A 6,188-nucleotide genomic window follows, 5' to 3' on the forward strand; every position below is an offset into this window, starting at 1 on the left:
TCTCCTAGGTTTCTGTGGGGAACTCTGGAGTGCATTTACTGATAAGAAGGACCTTAGGGGAGAGCAGATTGGGGTCAGGACAGGCTGGGGCTAGTAATGGTGGGAAGGGCTCATGTTCATCTTCAGACTTGCTCAGTAACGCCCTTAAAACACCCAGGGCAAGGTGCATAACTGTGGTTATCAGGAACTCTAATGTAGATCTCAACTGAAGATACACAGCTTAGTTTATTAACTGTGATACACAACAGAGAGATGAAAGATAGAGGAATAAATAGATGGATAGACGGATGGATTGAAATATGAAGGGGGATGGCTGGAGAAAAGGACAGGGGGCTTAAAAGACAGAGACAGAGACTGCGACGGAGGTTGCCAGCAAAGAGCGCCTGCACTCCAGCTCGTGATGGAGCGCTCTTGTCTGTCACTACACATAATTTGATTTGTTTCTGACCCTGTCTCGGATTCAAAATTTAGTTTTTAATTTGCAGGATACTAAATTCCTTAAAAAGAAACTATCGTTTAAGGGAAACGGGAAATATTTTTTAGGTTTATGAAATGTCAATCCCGGCTTTTATTGCTAACAGGTCTATTAGATGTAGTAAAACCCTGACTGAAAACAGTTAAATCTAGTCTTGTCACAAAGTTACTACAGTGACTTTATATGTCACTTTATTATTTTTTCTTCCTAATGGAGTTTATGATTCAAAACATTTAGCCTCATAAAACAAGATCTGAAACTTTTAATCCCATCTCTTTATGTTAAGTGTAACCAAAATAGTTCAGAATGGAAATGTGTTTGCTTAAGAGACTGGATTCAAATGACATTTCAAATACACACACAAACAGACACACACACACACACACATACTCCAGTTTCCAAAGCAACTTAATGTTATTTTGCTGTTTCTCTCGGTGTGAATTTGATAAATCATTTACATCTACTCTTGATGAAAAGGGACAGTGAGGTGGCAACATAATGTATTGGGTTAATAATAATCAGATACCCTTGTACTTACATAACCCCCTGATTCCAAGGAGCTTTAAGTACCTTATAGATATTATCTCATTAATCCCTACAACATCAGTGTGGGATGGATAGCAAATAGTATGCTCCACTAGGTTCAGGAGAGATAGAGATGCTGATTATAATAATACATCGTGTTTGTAGAACATCCTGTGCTGAGGTGCTCAGAACATTTCACAGATGCTATCAAATGAATTGCCTGATCTTCCTAGGAGATTGGGCCCTGGCAAACATCAGCTTCCTTCAGATGAATGGGGAAAACCAAAGCATATGCAATGGCTTATTCAGTTTTACTGGTGGGGACACAGTCTAAAGGATTGTTTTCTCCTATATGTGTACTTGGTGTTCAAAAACTTAATATTATTGTTATTTATTTGATACTAAAATTAGAGAGTATGTGATAATCGACAGACAGATGGACAGACAGACAGACAGGTTAATAGATAGATAGAGAAACAGGGAGACAAAGAGGCGGCGAAACTACGATTCCGTTCCTAGCCTGAGCACGGTGATAATTACCACATCATGGTGTCATGCCAACAGACCCGGAGCTGCTGAGGAAAGAAAAGACCAAGGCTCTAAACTTGGTGCATTTCCAGAAATTCCAATGGACTTCATTTCCAAAAGCTAATCCCAAGCCTCTTTGAGGTAGGCAGAGGAGAGACGATAAAAACAGCAAGGAATTTGAGAATTCAAATAATGTTCCCATGATAAAGGTTTGAATGCCCAAAGGCATAAAACTCCAATGACTGCAAGGATTCTATTTAAGGGGACAAAATGACTTTTGGAACAGCCTGATGTATCATTAAAGTTGAAAAAAGTAACCTCTCCCCATAACCTGGCGGATTTTGCAGCCACGTACACTCTGCTTTCACCTGAAAGAAGTGAATAGAAAGAAAACCGTTTTGTCACATCATACAAAAGATGTCAATGAGGAAGAGGCCGGCGCATTGAAGGAATATTCGGAGAGCGCGTGGCTGCAGGAGCGAGTGTAGGGTAGAGTCCGAAGCACAGCAGTGGGACTGCTCAGAAATCAGGCTTCAAAGGGCTGTGGAGGCTTTGGAAAGAAATGAATGTATTTTTAAGTACAATGGAAATAATTGGAGAGTTCTGAGTAGACGCTTGATATGAACTGACTTGCACTTAAAAATCCCTGGATGTTTTGAGGATACTGGGTGGGAAGGACTCGGGACTGGGAACAGGGGACCAGTGAGGGCTCTGTGTAGTAGTCAAAGGCATGACAGCCCTGAGAGAAGAATATTCGACAGGGAGATAGTAGAGAGAATTGTAGGTCAACCCTGCTATTTGATTAACCAAGATATTGCATTCCCTACCTGTGATAGACCACAGAGGTCCTAAATTAAATGACAAAATGGTAGCAATTGCAACGTGTTTTAAAAGCCACAAAAATAACTTACACACGTTGACTTGGTTATCATGGAAAGAGAAAGAACAAGTTGAGTCTGTTCATTTCTAATGGTTTCTATTCTTCACCGAAGCAGCTGAGACTTGCGTTGAGTGCAGTTTGCTTCGCAGGGAACAGAAAAATCGATAATAACCAATAACTTCCCGGCTCATAACAAAGGCAAAAACCCAAACAACACAGATAGATGATGGGAAAAGGAGTGAGCAAGAGCCAAATTATAGGCACTCCCCTGCTTCATCTAATAAAGATGGACACCAGTGGGCCTTTGTGTTCACCCCATTCATTGTGTTCCTCTTGTTACCCACTGGTTGATTTTTAAGCATTTGAATGTGAATGAAAAGCCGGTTCACTGTGTTCAATATTCTTTATAAACAGAGATATGTACAAGGTCCCCGAGAGCTAAAGTTCCATTCTTAACCCTGAGGCTGACTTTACAATCTATACCCACTCATTTGTCAGCTTCTACTTGGTTCTTACCACACCTACCAACCTCACTGACCATTACATCAGCTCAGTTATCTCTGCTAGAACATGGCTGTGCCCTGAGTTGAAATGTATATAATTAATGTAATTATTTACTTGCAGGGTCATTTTCATTTCATTCCAGACAGTAGTTAGTACACTCAAGCAGAATGCCTAAGAATGTCTACCCAATCTAAACTCAGAAATTTAAAATGTGGTTCAGCAAAAGTAGAAAGTTCCTGTTATAATACCAGTATAAAAGTAAAGCTGGCTCAAAGAAAGACACAGTTGGGATTAACATCCGTAGTATTACTTGCAACATCCCACAAAACATCCGATTTGCACAGAACAGGTTTCATAGTTAAAGTGCCATGAATGAAAATGAAGCCAAATCTATTTAGTATCAAAGAAGAACCGGAATTATGTTACCTCAAAGAAGGAGGTGCTCTTATTCTCAAGTATTTCTCTGTCTTTCATTAGTTTTTTAACTCATAACACATAATTCCTCCAGGCTTCCCCAGGACTGAAGAGGAAGAGTTTGCAGGGTTCTGTAGCAAAGACTACAGACTGAAGCAGGGGAAGAGGGAGAGTTTCTCTTTTAACGCCACTAAGTCCATCCTTTTTTTCTTAACTCTGATGTATTTTCCTGTGCTGCTGAACAATCTATTACTCCGCACTGGTAAAGCTTTGCCTCAGCAGGAGTTGGCGAGTGCTAAGTGGTTTATAGATTTGAATGTTGAGGCAATTTGTAAGCAGTTGAGGGGGGGACCCAGATTGGTTAATGCTTTCACTTTGGCTTGCCAAATATGCATATCATTTATAACTTAATGAATTATTTACTTTGGTTGAAATAATCTGTTCTTATTAAGGCACATCTGCTGATAATTATCGAGTGTGAGAGCAATAAAAAAAAATGTATTTCACACCAGTAAGTAGAAATTTATCAATATCGGTGACAGCCAAGTTGAAACTACATCCCCTCTCTTGTTATCTATATTTGAAATACCTAAAACACACCTTATTATCTTGACATAAATTAATATACAATATAAAGAGTCTCTTAATATCACATTTAATTCACCATTCTTATTAACATCTAATTAGAGTTCCCCCAAAGGAACAGTCTGAATTGAGTGATTAGGCTCACACAGCCATTGAACTCTCATTATTACTAAGGGGATAAACTCATAACATTTGGGGGATATAAAATGATTTAAATTTACATCTAGCCACCACTCACATGTTAAGCATAAAATTTCTTTAAAAGAACAAATCACAAATAAATACCTTCACAGAGAACATTCTAATGATCTCTTACACAACGCTCACATTATTTCAGTATTATATTTATTTTTTTTCATTGGTCTTGAAATATAATGTCTTAAGCTGCAGGAGTAGGCTAGAGGAATATCAGAAATCAAACAGCTCTTCTTCCCTAGAGAGTAAAATAAAAATTTTAAGTGAATCTTATATATATATATATATATATATATTTTTGGTAGGTTGATACTGATTTGGGCCAGAAATAAAGCCACCTCAGCATAATTCAGTGGTTCATTAGGTATTCCCCTGGGACCTTCCCTTCCTCCTGCATTCAGCAAATATTAAGTGTTTACAGGGTGCCCAGCACGGTGCTGGAAACGAGGCTGCAAAATTGAACAAAACCAGAGGAGGGTGCTGCCGTGCTCCGGCTGACCATCTAGTGGGGTGCTGCTGGGGTCACGGTCACGAAGCCTACAGGGTAGGGGTTACCTCAGCTTTAGCAGTTCTCACAGTACTTTGCTGAGTAGTGGGTAAGACCATGCCCGCTCCTTGGTACATTTAGATCTATTCCACCTTGTTTCTCCAGCTCAAACAAAACAGAGCTGAGTGTAGAGGAGCGAACCCAGCGGTGTCCACATGCAATGTCTGTCACAGGAGCCGGCGCGAACCCCTCCTCGCTCCCAGGCATCCCCACAGGGGATGCAGACACCAGGAGATGTCACTGTTTGGTTCTCAAGCAGGAGCGAGAGCACATGCCCGTCAAGTTCCGAACCAGAAACCCAGGGGTGCTGTATTGTGGGCGGTTTGTGTTATTAAAGTTGAGGAGAGCGGAGTTTTCCGAAGAAGCATGAAGTATTCAAAGCTGGAAAATCATTGGTTTATGTAAAAATAAACCCATGTGTATGTCTTTCCCTTCTCACTGGTCTGTGGTCGCCTCTCAGCCATAGTCAGTCTTACCAACTCTGTTGTGCCCCAAGCCTGGCCTGTTGCCTGACATCTCCGCGGGCTCTGTGCCCACTTCCATCCCTCTCTCTGCCTGCCCTCACTCCTCCAGTCCCCGAGCTTCCCAGGGATCCGCGGGAACCACACCACGGACTACAGGCACACGGATGGTCGTAGCGGTGAAACCACAGCGCCTCCTTCAGGGTCTCCCCAGTAATGCTCCCCCCAGCGGCAATCTCACCAGATGTCAAGGCATCCTTCTGGCGACAGCGTGGAGTTTTATAGGCATGAGGCACCCTGAATATCTACCACATAGTTGATTCTTTCTCCCTTTCTCTCGGGGAAACAAATGAAAATAACTGGTGTTTCCCAAGTTAGTCACATGGCAATGTGTGTGAAACTTGGCGGAATAACACATTTCACATCATTATGTCAAACTGAACCTGTAATGAATGCTTGGGAAGGTCCTCTCAGAAAATCCGACCAACATATTTGTCTGAACTTTCTGCTTAATGTTATAGTTAGCAAGGAAGGGCCTATAATCTTAGCAGAAATTAGGTGATGAGGTTATGATTTGATGTCATCAAGCCAATCTTTTCAACCAAAAGATTCCAGAATAGGTGGGTTAAAATTTGAAATTCATGTCTAGTTTTTTCTTGGGGGGGGGGGGGAGGTTGTTTTGTTCTGTTTTTTTGTGTTTTTTTTGTTTTTAAAGCTTTTATTTATTTATTTGACAGAGAGAGACGCAGCGAGAGAGGGAACACAAGCAGGGGGAGTGGGAGAGGGAGAAGCAGGCTTCCCATGAGCAGGGAGCCCGATGCGGGTCTCGATCCCAGGACCCTGGGATCATGACCTGAGCCGAAGGCAGACGCTTAACGACTGAGCCACCCAGGCGCCCCTTTGTTCTGTGTTTTAATGTCCCATATCTATCCTCCAAAAAACTGTGAAGTGAGGATTCCCGAAAACTTTCATTTCCTAAGGCAAGGGTTGAAAGTATGTAAACAGAAGACTGAGGCCCCCACAGGGCTTTCAGAACATTTTGCCATATTGCCTTAAGCAGAGATGAAGGTGGAC

The sequence above is a fragment of the Leptonychotes weddellii genome, chromosome 13 (assembly GCF_054177405.1).
Source record: "Leptonychotes weddellii isolate Sample4059 chromosome 13, ASM5417740v2, whole genome shotgun sequence".
In the NCBI taxonomy this organism is placed as follows: Eukaryota; Metazoa; Chordata; class Mammalia; order Carnivora; family Phocidae; genus Leptonychotes; species Leptonychotes weddellii.